The 15,926-nt window shown below is 33.8% G+C and overlaps 1 protein-coding gene across 4 annotated transcripts in view; it reads left to right on the top strand.

The window, feature by feature from the left end:
* flz (transmembrane serine protease filzig) overlaps positions 1–15,926 on the top strand; it is a 424,928-nt gene that overhangs the window by 283,639 nt on the left and 125,363 nt on the right. The window contains exon 3 of one of the 4 annotated variants that reach the window (XM_081735521.1): positions 13,931–13,996. The exons of the other annotated variants lie outside the window; for them this stretch is intronic. The gene's annotated coding sequence lies outside the window, so the exon portion shown is untranslated. The remainder of the gene's footprint in view (positions 1–13,930; positions 13,997–15,926) is intronic. 4 annotated transcript variants of the gene reach the window in all.

Genomic DNA, 15,926 nt, shown 5'->3' with positions numbered 1-15,926 from the left:
ATTAAACATAATGCACCACTTACGAACTGATGCTTCATTTATTACATTTCCATACACCTCAGTGATTTGTTTATAAATTTCTATCGGACGCACTCTTCTTGCATTCAAAAATCTTATCACACCACGAACCTCACACTTGGCGGGATCAGTAATTGTATCGCACATTTTACAGTCGCACAGCGAAGCAATAACGGACCGTAGCAGATCGCAGCTGGTGCCAGACTGAGGCTAAAGCATGCCCAGGTCAATAACCCAGCGGCAGCGGGGGTGGGGGAACACGCGCACGCGCTAGCGCAAAACGTTCTTTACTTTCCGAATGACCCTCGTAGAAGTATTTATTCTGTCAAGCACAATATAATTCAACTATAAGTCAGGCACTATATTAGAATGATAAAGAAATTGCGATATGAGTGACACGTTCAAAAATGTATAACCAATGAAGAACGAAAATGTAGATAATATACTTGATAAGATTATCAGGAACGCAAGAATAAAAGAAAACATACATCTTAGGAATTCGGAATCAAATAAAGAAATTACACAAAACGTTTATAACAGAGATTAAAGATTTCATTATCTAAAAAAACAAAGTATATGAGGATTACAGTGATGCAAATACATTTAAGAACAGCCAGTAGGATTTCACGTTGCAGGTTCAAAGTTGTGTACACGAAGAAGGCAATGGGACATAGTATTGGCCCAACATGACACTCATGGATTATGTTGAACATGTAATACAAAGTGTTCAAAAACGCACGTTTCCGTCCCATACAATACAACACTCCGCACGAAGCATTTTATGAGTCTTTTTCTCAACTCTTTATTCAAGGTCCCACAAGACACTTTTCTTCCTCCTAAAGGCTTCTTTCGCCATTCCTATCCTTGCTTTTATTTCATGTTCGCACTTCATGTCATTACTAAGAATACTACTCAGATATCGAAAACTATTCACTTGTTCTATTTTTTTCCCCTTCCACTTTTATATTTGACACAGACCATTCGTTCGAATGAATAGCAGTTAGATTTCAGAAAATATTGTTCTATCTTAAAATTTTTCACAATTAATTTTCCCCCTAAATTTTCATTATGTGCAAGTCTTATATCTACTCTTTCCTATATTTTCCATTGCCTTACCAAAAACGGCTTTATTCACTAGGTTGTAGAAATCTTTTTAAGCTCTTTGCTTTTGATCGAATTTCTGTATTTAGATCTATATATTTCTTTAATCATGCTGATTGTTTAAATGCCAATATTTTATAAATCTTTACCAATTTAAGACCTTATGATACATAGAACTTTAGATTTTGAGAATGCAATGTATAGTTATCTTTATCGTAAAGTGTTGTTAATAACTTTTGAAAGTTTCTGATTATTTATATAATTTTCTGGAGCCAATGACAAACCTGAATGTTTATTATGAAGTTATTTTGGATATCCTGAATCAACTTCTAGTATGTATCCAATATCAGAATCATCTGCTGTTCGTAGTATCTATTCATCCAATATTTTTCATTTTCACTGCTAATAACCTTTTTCCATTTGTATTCTCCATAAGGCATATCATGACTCATAGGCCATCCATCTTCATTATTTGCTTCCAGGTACATTTAGCGGTGAAAATCAAAAATATTGGATGAATAGATACTACAAACAGCAGAACCTCCTCTTATATCCTTTTCTATAAAGAGCAATTTGTCATAGTTAAAAATTCTAATTTTGTTTTGTCATTTTCAACATTGCATTCCAGAAAAAGCCAGGACAAGCGAAATACCATACTGGATCCAATTTATATGTTTTAAGTGCTTTGTCTCTGAAATTTTCAATATCTGGTAATTGAACATCTGTTTTGTTACAAAACAGTATAATCCTTTATGTTTTTTAAAGTTAAATATCTTGCAGATTATGTATGGTGGTTATAATCCCCATCACTTATTCCTTCTCCTGTTAATCTATTTTTAAATTTGTCTGTTGATAATGGAAAAAACTCTTGTAATTTTTAGCTGAATCAACATGATCATATTGATAGATACCCTTTCTTTTTAGCAGATTAAGTACATTTATTAGGAAAGAACTGCAATATTTCTCTAAGTTGTTGTGGTTGTAAATCTTCCGCTAGTACTGTTAAACTTTCTCATAGGAATCTAAATAAGTCAATAAATCTTAATTGAATTGTCATTTCTTTCTTTCATTGAATGTAATGTAGTTTTGTTCTGTATTAGGTATATATCTATTTTCTCCTCTTTTAATGTTCCGCCTCCTAAACTCTTACATCCCTTTGTCATTTGGCGAGTTTGCCGCGAGCAGTGACCGCGAATATCCGCGCAGCGTAGAACGACACTGCAGGCAATGGAGCTTTTCCGCATATGCGCGGTGGTCGCCGCCTGTTTACGCTGCGAGCCAAAACAGCCACCTCTCCCGGCTAGAAAGCGGCCATTGCAAGTAATGGAGCTTTTCACAATATAAACGGCGTTCTGCCGCTTGGGTGTTGGCGGAGAGAGCAAGTATTGCCAGGAAAGAGTAGAAAGTGGCGGCGATAATATGGATGTATATGTGTGTTATATTTTTGATATATTTTTGAATAAGCCTATGGGTCTATATGAGTTTACTTCGGATGGATCCCTTTCCGGTCCTTTTGAGAGAATAATTAATTTTGATGCTTTTCACGGCTCTGGAATTTCTTGTTTCTTTATTAGACCTAGTAGGTTGAAAAGCGTCGTTAGGTAGGGGACCCTAAATCTTTAGTCTTCTTGTATATTTCGTTTTTGATGCCATCTATACTCGGAGATTTCTTGTTTTTAAGTTTTCTAAAGATCTTTTTTATTTCTTCGTTAGTGACTTTGTCCGATTCTGGTACAGTTCCTGTATGTTGCTCATCCATTTTGTTTCTTAGTACTATGTCTCTTTCTGTGTCGTTATTGTTTTCATCTCGGGGGAAAAAATGTTCGCTAAAACTTTTAGAGTTTCTTCTCTATTTGAGGTGTATTATCCATCTAATTTCTTGACTGTTTTAATACTAATGGGTTTATTTTTTGTGTTATGAGTTTGTATGGTACACCCCATAAATCTATTTCAATATTTTTCTTGAGGTAAAGATCCCAACTTCAGTTCTTAACCTGTAATACTGCTTCCTTGTATTTATTCTTTGCGTTTCTATATTTTTCTAATCCTCATTCCTTTAGTATTGGATTATAAGTTGCTTGATAACTTTTCCGGGCTGACGTTGCAAGTCTTTCTAATCTTTCTAGATTAGGTGTCCAAAAGTCTTCATATACTCTTCTTTCTTGTTTTTCCGCAATAGCCTCTTTTAAAGCTTTTTTTTATTGCTCGTTCAATTTCGTTGATTATTTCCGTCAAGTTTTCATCATCACTTATTTGGAGTAGATTTAATTTGTTCTTGAAAGTAATCCAATTTGTCTTAGCTATATTAAAAAAAAATTGTTCGTTTCCATTTTTTCAATTTTCATATCAAATAGTGTTATTTCGTGGTCGCTGAGAGTGAGTTTATCTCCAATCTGCCAATTTTCAATTCTACTTGTTATTTCAAATGTTCCGCATGTCACATCAATATAAGAGCTGGCTCTGTTCCCTACAAAAGTTGGTCTGTTTCCGATGTTTGAGACTACAAGTCCGGTTTACATTACAAAATCTTCAACTATTTCTCCTCTATCATCTGTTTCCGGGGTACCCCATAAGATTGATTTTGCATTTGTATCGGCAAGGATTAATATTTGCGTATTATTCCTCTGCCATTTATCTCTTAAATTTTGTCTATGAAGTCAGGTGTTTCTAGGCTGTATTGGAAATGCTGTATTGGCATTTTTGGGCCAAAATTTCATGTTTCCATACTTAACTTCAGCTGTTATCCAATTGTTACTATATTGGGTTAGTTTAAGTACTTCAATTTCTCTATTCAGGAAAACTATAATTGTTTTAGATTCCTGTCCTCTTTACATTATTTTTGAGCTTGCTGGAAAGGTTGTTAATTTCCCTTTTAGTATGGTTCTTCTATTGCTACGATATCAATCTTTTGGATTTCTGTTAGTCTTCTAAGTTCCATTGTGGCTATTTTACTTCCTTGTGCGTTACTCTGCATAATTTTCAAATACTTCTGATTTTTATCCATATCTCGTATATATGTAGGTATCCGTTCCTGATTTCGTTGGGTCGAAGTATACTCCACCATGCGCACGCACCAGTTGTTTGTTAACATTTTCTAGCGTCCAATATATCCCTTGTCTCTCAAACACCTCATCCGCTAGATCAAGTAACTCCCATCCGTTTGCTGAGAGATCATAAATTCACAGTTCAATTCTATCGGCTTCCTCCAAGATTGGAAATGTTATAGTTCTTCCATTTATATGAATATCTCTTACTATCTGTCTTAGTGCAGTCATTAAGATTTGCTTTTCTTCCAATTTTGCTAGTCTATACATAGGGTTTATGTTTTCGTATAATTGTATATTATTTACTAAAATTTCTTTATTTAATGGTTTTACTGGTGTATTTTCTGTACTTGAAACTTCCGGATCTTAGATTTGTTGTATATATTCTTCTTGAATTGGGAAAAGATATTTTTCTTCACCGTGGACACAAATGATTCATTAATGTTCGGGGTCTGTTGCATACATTTATAATTCTCTTCGTTAAATTTCTTTTTCCTATTCTTTTTTATACTTTCTAGAAGCGTTTCCAGTTCTCCTTTTACCTTGTCGTTTTTATTAACTTCTCCATTTCCTTTTCTTCAGTTTTTATTTCCGATTTTTCATTTTCTTTTGTATCATATGTTCGTGTTTCTTTATCTCTCTTTTCTTTAAGTAGTTGTCTTTTTCTTTCTAGAAAATTTTCCAATCTTTGTTTGTCCCTACGTTTCTTACTTTGGCTTTTCTCTTTGTATTTACTAATTCTTTCTTTTTACTCTCCATGGTTTATTTTTAGAAATTATCCTTTCTCTGACTACTTTGTATGACACACATTCTTCCGTTTGTGAGTTTTGACCTACTTTGTGTCTTAGTTTACATGGTATACATATCTTTTTTCCTTTGTCTTCACATTCGTCGCTTTTGTGTTGCAATGAGCCACAATATCTGCATCTTACTTTTTCCTTATTGTCGCAATATTTCGTAACATGACCGAATTCTTGGCAGATAAAACATTGTGGAACGACCAGGAAATCTTTTATTCTATGTGCCTCATAATTGATGTAGGCTTTTTCTTTTTCTACTAACAGTTTCCTTATCTTCGGTTCAACTTTTATCACCAAGTGGCATCGTTTTTCTTATTTCTTTCTTGCTCGAAACCTTGTTTTACTCTTTTTGGCTTCTTCCATCTCGTTTTCATCGAAATTCAGTTCTATGAAAGCTTGGAGTAGTTCTTTAATTCAGGCTGTATGTCATATATGATCATCAGTGGGTTTTTCTTCTTAGTTTCTTCGCACTTGAAGTTTCTCCTTATTTTCTCTTTAGCCATTATTTTTCTAATGTCTTCTTTCGTTGAGGTTTCAAGTACTACCATATCTCTGGTAGTTCTTAGACCAGTTATCTTTAACTTCTCTTTTCGTGGATCAATAACTCCTGTTAATCTTTCCGCTGTTTGTTTGATGCCTCTCATTGATTCGGTTTTATTATCAAGGCCGGTTTTGTTTTTGCTTCCATTTCCTGTATCTTCAGTTCTTTTTCAGTAGGTTTTCTTTTTTTAATTACGTCTATCCATAGTTGTTGGTTGTCGTCGGTTTCAGTTTTTTTGTTCTTTCATGCCTTTCTTCAATCTTTTTGGTTAGCGTTTGTATTTCATATATAACTATGTCTGTGTCCGTCTTCTGTTTGTCTGCTAATTCTAAGGTAAGTGTCACCATTGATCTCAGGGTCGGCGAAATTTATGGATTTCACACTCTCTGTCATTTTGGATTATTTTTACATGTCTCGGGATCCCCCCGGTGACCCTGGCCCGGAGCCGAATGGGGTAAATTTGGAAGTTAATGCGATCGGAGTATCACCATTGATTTCAGCGACCGCGAAAACTATGGATTCGACACTAATACCGGTCATTTTGGATTATTTTCACATCTCTCGGTATCCCACCCCGGTGACCCCCGGCCCGCATACAGTGGTAGCTGAATTTGGTAGTCATCACTAATGGAAGTGTCAATATTGATCTCAGCGACCGTGAAAACTATGGATTTGACACTAATACCGGTCATTTTGGATTATTTCGATATCCCTCCGGTGACCCCTGGCACGCAGCCGAATAAGATAAATTTGGAAGTGAACGCGATCGGAGTTTCACCATTGATATCAGCGACTGCGAAAACTATGAATTCGACACTAATATCGGTCATTTTCTACTACTTTTACATGTCACGTTAAACGCCTCCTTGAGTCCCCCCTGGTTTGAATTTTAAAAAATCGCTTCGTCTTGGTCTGCAACCTGCATCAAGGTACCCTGACCAAAATTTGGTAACTCTCGGCCCACTCGTCTGGTCCCCAGGCCGCACACTGGTAGACAGACAGACAAACAGAAACAAACTCCATTTTATTTATATTAGATAAAGGCAAGATTAATTGGGAAAAGTTATCAAACACAGCCTTATCAGAAGATTTTGTAAGAGAGTGTGCAGATAAAGTTGATTGGAAAAGCATATAACGTAAAGACTTACCAGATGATTTTATAAGAGAGTTTGAAAATAAGCTTGATTGGGAAATAATATCCACGAAATAATTATTCGAATATTTTTTAAAGAAAGTTTGCTGATAAGGTTGATTAGGATGACAAATCTAGATATAAAAATTTCTCTGAAGAATTTATTGATGGTCTGATAAAGTTAATTTTGAAGAGATTTGTTGCACTTTGTGAAGACTTTGTACATAAATAAGCTGATAAACTTCATTGGCTTCATTTATAATATGATTAAACTTTATGTGAGAACTTTATAAAAGATAATGCTGATTGTGGCTGTATTTTAATAAAACAACGTTTATCGCAAGCTTTTGTTTTAGAATTTCAAAATAGGATTCGTAACAACATTCTATTTTATTTAGACACTATTTATGGTTAATATTCATAAAAGTTATACAGATCTATGCATTGTAAAAATATTTAAACACATAATAACCAATCATATAAATAATTTCTTTAATCAAGTCTTCTTCTGATAGAGATGCCCAAAACTCATTACACATTTTTCATATATTTTCTCAAGATTTGGATATTTGTTGTGTGCTTCATTAAGAGGTTTATAGAAACTTTTTCGACGTAGAATAGCATAGTAAGGAAAAGGATAATGTAATCTGTTCGTGTTGTATATGGTTTTATCTTTTGAATCATCATCTGTATATGGCGCTGCTACTTTTAACTCTACATTTTGAATTTTTAAATTTTCCATTAATTGCTGTATTCTTGATTCTAATTTTTCGATGTCTTTTTGATATTGTTTAAAGTCTTGAGTAACATTTATCATAAAAATCATCAATAACCATATAGCTATATTAAATAATATCTTCTTCCATACATATTTTCTTGAAATGGCTAATTTCTTGTCATAATATTGTAGTAGATCTTTTGATTTAACTAACCTTGTTCAGTCTTTGAAACTTTTACCACCACTTTGACATAACAGTAGCATTATCCTGCATTCTTATCTATAATCAGTTTAAAATCACTAAGTAAACCATATCAATGATTATCTTGAATCTGTCCATAGCAAATATACTTTAAACCATAAAAGTTACATAAACTGCTCGCATGTAAAATTGAAATACCCAGAAATAGTTATCAGAAGAGCACGAAATTTGTACACTGTGTTAGGGATGATTGTAGAGGGAAATTATTAGGTCTCCAAGGTTGTTGTGTGTCAAATATGCCTGACACGCCATCTGAGAAGAAGTATTAGAGAGGGGCAGAAGAGCGGTGAATGTGCGTGATCGTGACTAGTGTGTCAAAAGCGGTCAGCAATGCCTCGTTGTCGAATATGGCAGCACTTCTAGCAGGTTTCGCAGTTCGATCGGGGCCGAATTGTTGCATACCGTGATTGTGGTATATTGTACAGAGAGATCGGTAGCAGAGTAGGACGGAATGAATCTACCGTGGCACATGTGTAAAACCAGTGGGTACAGGAAGGCAGAGTAGAGAAACGTAGAGGTTTATAACGTCCGCTTCAGATGACTGACCGCAAGGACAGACACCTGGTACACACAACCCTAACAGACCATATGGCCCCGTCTAGACGCCCGGCGGATGAACTACGGGCTATTTTACGACGTCCAGTGTCCTCACAAACCGTGCTTCGTCGTTTGGCGGAGCGGGTAATTTTTCTCGCTGCCCATTACTGCGGATTCCATTGGAGGTACAACATAGGAGTGGGAACCAGACATGGTGCAAGCTCCGTCGTGCACGGTTTGGGGAATAGAATGCCTTACTCTTCTCCGATTAATTTCACTTCTGTCTATAGCATCACGAGTAACGCATACGTGTCTGGCGGCAGCGTGGCACTAGGCTTCATGACAACTGCATCATGCATTGTCACATATGTCCTTCAGTGGGCATCATGGTATGGGGTGCCGTCGTCTTAGGTGTTCGTTCGCGTCTCGTACGCAATACAGGGACATTGAACAGCCAACGGTACATCGCAGAAATGCTCATCCCTGTTCCAGCCCATTAATCTATGGACTGCTTAACGTCATTCCAAGGCGCAACCCATGATATAAGGAATGTCCTCGTATTCCTGGAAGCTAAGCACGTGCCTCTGCTTCCGTGACCTGCATATTCGCCCGATTTTTCTCCGATTCAGCAAGTATTGTCCATGGTGGAACACCGGCTGACTCAACACAGGCTTCCTTCAGCTAATGTTGAGGCGCTTTGGCGTCGAGTGGAAGCCGCTTGAGATGCTATACCTCAAGTAGACATCGACGGGCTCATTCTTTCCATGTCTTGTCGTGAAGCACAGTTCTGGCCGACCGTTGAGGCTCGACACGCAACTAGCTCCTGGACATTCTGCAACAGTGCTACGCATATCACATGTCACATCACCGACCTGTAAGTGTTATCATTTTCTTTTATTATTACCTCTCTCTTACGTATTTGTACATCTCCTTCTGGGTGTTGCAATTTTAGTGGCGAGCCATAAAAAACATTTTGAAATATTTTTATATATTAAATATTTAAAAATGCCTTTTATGGTTAATATCCATAAAAAGTTAAACATATTCCGCTTTATGCAGAGTCGTTTTGACGTATGATTAGCCGCATATTAAAGACCAGACTACTGCAGGAAACATATGTTAGTTGAACTCTTTAGTACGGCACTAATCACGCATCAAAACGACTCTGCATAAGGCCCATTGAATCTAAGCTACAACATTAATATTATTTATCCAACTATTATGTAAATCATTAAATTCTAGCATATTCTGTATTGCTTCTCTTTTGTGAATTTTTCTATAACATACTCATCTTTATATTTAGTTTTTAATGAGTCTAGTTCATAAAATCTTTCTAGTATATCTTAATTGTTCATTTTTTTATTCTGTATTGTGGTGGATTAGATGGAATAACCTTTGCAATAACAAATACTTCCGTTAACCAATTCGGTGTATATCCTTTTTTAAACAAACTTTTAGATTTACTTAACGAACATAATTATCAATTTTACATTTAGGTTTAACATGCTTATATTCTTTCTTATGTACATTTTCTAATTATATTTTCTTATTTTTCTTATTAACTTCTACAGGTTTTATAAGAATTTTTCTTTGTACTTTATTATTATACTCATTAACCGATTCTTGTAATATATCCATCCATTCATAATTTCTTTGAATAGTAAACTTTTTTCCCATGATTTGTTTGTTTTTCTAACGCGCTCTACGGTAGAAGCTTTTTTCCCACTATAAGTTGAGTAAGTATTGATATATTCGTTCGTCAGCTCTTTAAAGTCTTTGTTGTAAAATTCTTTTCCTTGATCAGTTAGTAAATTATGAGGTTTTCTGATTTTTAATGCTAATTCAAACCCTTTTGTAACATTGTTTCCACTTTTATCTTTAACAAGAATAGTTGAATTGAATTGATTTTGAGTTTAACGTCCCATTCAGCAGCGAGGCTATATGAGACGTGGACCTACTGATTAACGTGGAATCCGAACAACATGAGCTCCCGTCGGGAATTGAACCCGGGTCTCCCATTAACAAGAATAGCAAACTCATATTTAGAAAACACATCTATTATCGTTAGTAAATATTTTTAACTTTTATAAGCAGTTTAGAAATACCTTTTAGTACACCACTATCCATTTTCACAAGCTCAACTTGCCATAATCATCAATACCTTTTGTAACAACATTTAATCTCGTAAAATTTCTTCTTGGTGGTTTGTAAATTTCTTCTGTAATACCGTTACCGTCTTCTAGTCAATCTTTCCTTTTTGTGAATTGAGCTTTGTTAGTACCACGTACGCTACATACACCTTTCTTTATACATCTTCCATTCTTTGTTTCTTCTATTCCAATTGTATCTTCCTTCGTATCTCTTGATTTCTTACACTTAACAAAATACATCATCATTACTATTTCTTACATAGAAAATTAATAACTATCCCACCTATTATTATTATATTAATAATATCCACATTTTCATCAACACTTGATTTGTCTTCATCTTGATCTTCTCTTTCTACTTACATAATTACAAATAATAGTTGACTATGCTTCAAATCAGAACCTTTAATTGGTCTAATTGTTAACATATCATTTATACTGAAATTTAAAGGAAAATTTTCAATTAGAGCGCCATCTAAATTATGGCTATAAAATATCCATATTTATTCTTTTACCATTATAAAGAAATCTATAAGCAGTAAATAAATTATGTATCAAAAAGAATGACTTTCCAAAAATTTTCTGTTATTAGTCGACATGGTAATTGTATAATTTCATTCCGCTTAATTAAATTAAATGCTTCTTTTAACATTTCCATATCTTTTTTAAAAGCAGTATTATCTAACTCCGATATATAACATTATCAGATATATCAATAACAATCAATAACTGTGCTTCTTACACAGCTGAAATTTTATCTACTTGAAACATAATTACATAATACTTTTTAATGTTAATAGGAAAATTTTCAACTAGAGTAGCGTTTAAAATATATTTAGAAAATACTTATCAAGACTTAATTCCATATGCATTATTTTTCCATTATAAAGAAACTTATAACCATTAAATAAATTAAATATTCTAAAGATTGTATATTTAACATTTTTAGTTCTTAATCGACATAATAAGCTTATAGCTTTTCTCTGCTTAATTAATTTAAAACTCTCTCTCTTCATCATTTGAAAATCTTGACTTGTAACTAACATTGTGTTATCTTTTTATATATGTGTCTTTTAATGATTTTAATATATCTTCAAATTTGTTTCTGTCGCTTTCTAATTGTTTATTAAGGTTACTACTTATTACATCAAGCGGTCCTAAAGTTACTACATGTTGCTGATCAACTTCATTGGCTATATTAACAAGTCTTGTTTTTAAAATTAACTCATTATTCTTTGTTTGTTAAAGATTTTATCTAGTTCATGTTGAAAGTAGAAACAAGTCATATAACGTTTTCAATGTAATGTCATTCTTTTTGGACTTTCAAAACTCTATGTCAATATCTATACCATGTTTTCGTGATAACGAATACAAAACATACCTCATACTTATATAGGCGCTCCGTTTATCAAGCGAGTGTTCGCAAAAGGTGTCATATAGTTCTTCAAATACGTCTCTTTCTACATAATGTATATTTAATGGTTTCCGATCTCTAAGGTGAAAGTGTGTTAAATAAACAACACAATATTTTGAATATTTATGCTTCTTTAATGCTCTTAAAAAGACTTGCATTGATTTTTGAATTTTTGGTACATTTTGAAATTCTTCATCTAACGTCGTAAACCCCTCTTTTGGTGTAATTCTCTCTAGTAAAGTTTGTATACGATAGAAGTGTAACTTAAATCTTTTTATAGCATTATACCATAGCTTTCTTATGCTACAACCTCTTATTCTTCCATCCTTACAGCTAGAGTGGTAACTAATATAAAAGTAACTAAGAAAGTTCTTTCGCTTTTTCACCCACTACCTTCGAACATCGATAAGTCTATTGCCCATCAGCATCGACGACCTTGTGCCAACCGTTCTGGAAAGCCATGGATTTTATCGCGGTAGAACATGGTGGGCCGTGAAGCAAAGAGGGTATCAAGTGCATTTTGCACCTCCACTAGGGATTTGAACTGGCGTCCTCTAAGGTGATTGACTAAGGAATTGAACAGGTTATAATCGAACGGTACAATGTCCGGGGAGTATAGCGGATACAATAAATAGTGTTTCCCATTCGAGACGTAGAATGATGTCCAGGGGTATTCAGGGCTTACCGTTGTCCTGTAACAGGAGGATCCGTTTGCGATTTAGAAAGTGGATCCGTTTGCGGTTTGGAGCGAAGTGTTAGCTCCAGAGTTTTAAGTTTTTCTTGAGCACGGCTCAACTGCTGACAGTACATAATTGCTGTTCGGCTGTTTTGGAACCAGTTCATGGGATGCTAACCAATGATGACGGTGCAGTGGAGCTTCGTACAGGACCTACTTCTCATCACATGTCAACGCCCTGTCGACAAATGACTCCCTCCTCAGACGAGTCAGCAAAGAAGCACAGGTGTTTGCTCGCGTTGCCTTCTGCACCGAAGTAAAATTATATGAGACCCATCGATCCAATTTGTAGTGCTTCCGAAGTTGATGAAGGTGCTGCCGAATGGTTTCTCCACTCACACTGAATTGTGGTCCCAGTTCCACACATGTCTGGTCATTATTCACCTCAATTGCTGCAGAAGACCTTCATTTTGTACATGTGTTGGTCTTCCGCACGTGGTGCGTCTTCGAGTGTTTCGTCACCGTTCTTAAACTTGTTCAAGCATCACTGTTCGCGCAGTCACGACAACCTCACCAAAGGCCTGGCATATCTTCCGCACCGCTGCAGCGGCGTTTGACCCCAGTTTGTACTCGTACAGCATACACGCCCTTATGAAGCTCTGTGGAGGCCCGATATTCATTCTGTCTTTACGCACGTTCACCGTGAAACTGAATTGCCGTAACCAGGTCACCAATAACTGACTTTTGCTTTCAGCTCACGGTGTGAGGGCAATGGGAAAGTTACCTCCACAAAAAGCGAGGGAACTTTCTTGGTTACCGTTATATAATACTTCTATTTTAAATCTGCTAAAGTCATTTTTTGGAAAGTATTTATAATATTCATCTATACATACACGCAAAGAAATGTATGAACTAATTATCTCATCAAATTTCTCTAGATTATTTTTGTCCTTTAAATCTAAATCGTCAAGAAATATAGAATCTGAAGTTTGCCATCAGCATTTTCCTCATAATATTTTTAATCAGATTGTGTACATCCTCCATGTTTACAAAACGTTTCTTGGTAATTATCCATAAAAATCAATTGAACGTACTTTTTAATTCATTTTTATTGTATGCCTTATATCACTAGAAGAATGCCCATCACATACTAATTTCAAAACCTTAAGACATAGATGTGCAAAAATTGCAGAATTAAAGTCTTGTATGCGAGTATCGTTATAAAATAGGTTTTGATTTCTATGATATTCTAATAAGGATTTAGGTGATACTTCTCCATAAGAATCTAACACGTATTTAACATCCTTATCTTTCCAATAACATATGCAACGTGTGCCAATGTTTTCAAATTTATCTAAATTTACAACATACGCCACTAAACTTCTTTATTTTTAATTCTTTCACCAACCTATCTATGTTGAAACATGATTAATGATTTTAGTTCTTTGATTTTCTACCTCATCTTGTTTTCCTTCTATTGCTAAATTACGTCCTGTCTTTTCTAATTCTTGTTTATACTTTTTCTCTTGATCAACAGCTTTTGCAATACCTGCTGCTCCTCCTGGTAAAGACCCTAAAGCTTCAACTGCTGCAAGAATAGCTGGTATCGTAAATATAATTCCACTAATATATTCTTTTGGAAAATTTTTAGTCTTTTTCAATTGTGTAGTAGTTAAATTCATACTTTTACCTTATTTAATCTTCTTAGCTTTAGCACTTACTTGTTTCTTTGTTCCATACATGATCAACCTTTAAATTAATAAGTTCCTTTTGAGGAATAGTAAACGTACATCCGTAAATTGAACACATTCTTGCTATATCTAAGAAAAAACCTTTGTTTGTGAAAGATGGTTGTTGTAGATCCACGAAAATCAATTAGGCTATCATTTTCATCTGTTACTTTAATTTCAAATTCATCAATCTTATCTCTTTCTATGGGGAAAAATAATGAATAAGCTAGTTCATGTATAATACAATGTTTAAACTGTGCGTTTTGTTTTAAATGTTGCTATAAGACCTGTTTCTTTATACTATCAGCGACATTACAGTCAACATTAATTGTCTGAAAAGGATAGACCTTCGTAATTTACTTCCAATATATGTTTCGTTCTTTCCTAGTAATTGTGCATAATTAAATCCAAGAGCAGTATTTAAATTTATTTCAGCATTTGTATCATTTATTTATATTTTTATTGTATATTTTGTATGATCTGTTAATATAATGTTTATAGATTGAGACTTAAGGCATTTTAAGCGTATTGCCTAATGTTTTTTATTAAGGTATTTTAAGCGTATATTAAGTATAAACACATGTTCATATCCACACATGATGATTCTATTATATGCAACATTTGCAGTTAAATAAGTACTGTAAAATGCAACTACTCGTATACTTAAATCGCTATTACTGTTATCTAATTCATAATCATAACTTGTTTTTCAAAATAAAAATATCACAAGTTAGTTTGAATACGTTAGCTATTTATTATATAATAAATGAATGAGTTTGATTTCCGTAAAGATATTCCGAGAGGAAAAGTAATAAAATTAATAAATGTCATTCGAAAATTAGAATACAACTTAAAGAAGAAATTACGTATTGTTAAATATGCATATTATAGCTTAATCACTTTATCAATATTATTATCTGGAGCAGTTGGGTTTATTAATGTATTTATTCTAGTCACTGTTTGTCTATTCTATTCTATTCAATTATAACAACATCTCTACTTATAGCTACAAGAAATGCTGTAATTACTGGTTTATCATCTAAATTAAACATTAACGACAAAAAGATGAACATAAATAGTTTGTTTATTGCATTAACTCATTTAAAGAATAATTGGAAATGATCATAACATTAAATGGAGATATGGATGAAGAATACATTAAAAATGTTGTCACTGAAGTTAAAGAAACACTTAAAACATTTTCTCTGTAATAAATTAATAAACTTAAAAACTGTTAATTGGAACGTAGAAGAAATGATTAAACAAAAATGAGTAAAAATGAAATTGATAATTTTTACCTGAATATATACGATATCTTATTATAGGTTCATCTGGGTGTGGTAGGACTTTTAATTTTTTAATGGAGCCAGGATGGTTGGATAATAATTACTTTTATATATATTCCAAAAGCAAGAATGAGCCTAAATACAAACAATTACAAGATCTATTTAAAGAAGCAGAATTAAAATTTAAAGATGAAATAGCAACATTTTTATCTAGCAATGATTCTATTATTCCAATTGATGAATGTAAAGATAATTCTCTAGCTGTGTTTCAAGATTTTCTATTAGAAAACGAAAACAACATTATAGATTATTTTACAAGAGCAAGGCGTAAGTATTTCAATTGTATTATCTTGTACAAAGAAACTCCAAAGTACAAGAAAAATTAGTAAGATAGAATAATTTTTTATGTATATTTAGTCAAGATGATACTAATCTTAAACGTAGTATAATGAGTTTGTAGGAGATGGCTTATCATAAATTTAAAGAGAGATGTTATACTTGCTGGGAAGATTAATAT

This window comes from Thermobia domestica, chromosome 13 (genome assembly GCF_964235325.1).
Source record: "Thermobia domestica chromosome 13, izTheDome1.hap1.1, whole genome shotgun sequence".
Taxonomy (NCBI): Eukaryota; Metazoa; Arthropoda; class Insecta; order Zygentoma; family Lepismatidae; genus Thermobia; species Thermobia domestica.
The sequence above is the reverse complement of the archived record's forward strand: the minus strand, read 5'-3'. Positions and strand labels throughout refer to the sequence as shown.